This window comes from Lissotriton vulgaris, unplaced genomic scaffold (genome assembly GCF_964263255.1).
Source record: "Lissotriton vulgaris unplaced genomic scaffold, aLisVul1.2 SCAFFOLD_4510, whole genome shotgun sequence".
Taxonomy (NCBI): domain Eukaryota; kingdom Metazoa; phylum Chordata; class Amphibia; order Caudata; family Salamandridae; genus Lissotriton; species Lissotriton vulgaris.
In genome coordinates, this window is record NW_028241106.1 from 54,790 (window position 1) to 57,398 (window position 2,609).

Here is a 2,609-nt window from a genome sequence, read left to right on the forward strand (position 1 = left end):
CTGAACTGGGGTGGTGTGGAGTGCAAATAAACAATGGATTTAGGCCCAGATCTCTGTACTGGGGTGAATGTATGACATTGTTCTGCATTCTGTCCATCTACAGTTGGTTTTGCATTTGTCACCCCGAGTGGGATGGGTATGCTCAGACGTGAATTCCATGCTCTCCACACCACTGGAGTCAAGCTATCCTGGCTGAAGACGGCTGATAGCCAGAAACTGGTCCTAGGATGCTTGATTCCGGTCCAGGAAAGACATGGCTTGGCTGTTCGGGCTGGACTGTTCCCATGAGGCACAGAGTCAAGGCTGATTTGCATATGGCCATGTCTGAACTGGGGTGTTGTGGAGTGCAAATAAACGATGGATTTAGGCCCAGATCTCTGTACTGGGGTGAATGTATGACATTGTTCTGCATTCTGTCCATCAATTGTTGGTTTTGCATTTGTCACCCCGAGTGGGATGGGTATGCTCAGACGTGAATTCCATGCTCTCCACACCACTGGAGTCAAGCTATCCTGGCTGAAGACGGCTGATAGCCAGAAACTGGTCCTAGGATGCTTGATTCCGGTCCAGGAAAGACATGGCTTGGAAGTTCGGGCTGGACTGTTCCCATGAGGCACAGGGTCAAGGCTGATTTGCATATGGCCATGTCTGAACTGGGGTGGTGTGGAGTGCAAAAAAACGATGGATTTAGGCCCAGATCTGTGTACTGGGGTGAATGTATGACATTGTTCTGCATTCTGTCCATCTACTGTTGGTTTTACAGTTTCATAGATAGCACTCTCATAATCCAAACGCACTGCTAGAAAGGGTTCATGGAGGGGAATCAAAAGGGTTTGCTGTTCATTTCATTCAAACAGCAGCAAAGCCAAGAAATTTAACACTGATTAAGGTGGTTGATATATTGAAAAGGGTGTTAATCTTGCACCACAAAACAGTGCTTATTTAGTTTAGTACTGTAGATTCACTACAGAGGAGCACAGCTGAGCGGCCAGGTATTCAAAGGCCTTTTTAGGTCGAGCCTGGGTGGTGCACGGGCTGCTCTGCGAGCCATGCTGTATTGGACTATGTACTTGAAGCCCTGCCCACTCTCTCCCGATAATTGTCATTGGCTTGTGTCATTGTCCTTCGTAAATACTGGCTTCTGATTCGTTAATAGGCTTGTTAGTCCCTCCTTAGTCCCGCCTTGTCTTCATTTGTAACCTCCCATGAGGACTGGCACTTTTCCTTCAGTTGTTACACAGTACTACTTTTTTAGTCTGTAAACACTATTTTCTTTAATGAGTTTCTCTTGCTGCAGGAGTGACCACTGGCAGAGCAAACAGGGAGCTCTTCAGGGCCCATGGAAGACAGAAGGGGGCAACTCAGCGATGCCTTCAAGCATTTGGAATGCAATTGGTCTCAAATTTGCAAGAGTTGAAGCTATTGGCATTGTAAATGGCAATGCCTTTTATTTATGTTTAAAAAAATCAAAACATAAATAAAAGGCATTGCCAATAGCTCAAATTTGAGACCTATTGCATTGCAGATGCTTGTTAAAACAGGGGCAGAGCGGCACTTGAACCATGAAAAAAAACTTGTATTGTCATCTGTAGGCCGGCTGCATGACGTTTTCATGAAGTACGTGCAGATGCATGCTGTTCTTATTAATCGGGTTTGTATACACCAAATGTGCCTGCTTCGGTATTAGCTATGAAAGCAGAGTGCAAATATGCTTACTTTTACCCATCGCAGGAACTTTGGCTATATACACAACATATAGTTGCAAGTATTTATGGCTATTGCCAACTGATACAAGACTCAAATATGAAATATCCAGTCTAGAAAGCCTCCTCCAGACTCATATGCAAGACAGGTTTCACATGACTGCGCCATATAAATTCCGCAAACCCTCACCCCTTTCTACACAAGGGATGGGATGCATTATGCCAACAAGAATGCAGAGGTACTAAATCGTGCCAGCAGTCAATTTACTGACTTGCACAATACCCTTGCAATCACAATGCCCTGGGCTATCCATCCATAGCAAAATCAGACCTGTGGATCACTTCCCCTGCCTAATCACAACAGCTCCACCACATGTTATAATCAAACTCTTCAAGCTCAAAAACATCTTACCCTTTATGAACCCTAATCTTACTGGACTGCAAGGTCATTTTAAACTGGCCTTGCTTCACATCAGTGGTGAACGGAATTCAATGAATGCACACTTACCCACATTGCCAACCGTCCATGTAAAAGACAAGCATGAGTTGCAAAACCAGCTCTGCCAAGTACCACGCATCAGCCGTTAGACTAACACATTTCAGTGTGGTGATCCGCTTCACCGCACTGAAAAGCAAAGTCACTCATTATAGTGCCCCCTCAACTGTCAAGCCGGAGTGCTGCTATATAATAATGTACTGTTATACAAGCTTAAGTGGCAGAATGCAGTGCGTACTGTTCCAGGCAGGCTTGTGGGCTCTGGTGTAGCTGCAAGAGCTCCACAGTTTTACAATATAACACTTAGGACATGCGTGCAGCATTAGGGTTCACTGACATCAGGATGTCGAAGTCCGTGCCTGCCCAGCCCAATGGCTACAAAGACGTTGTATTGTTTGAGGCATGCAACT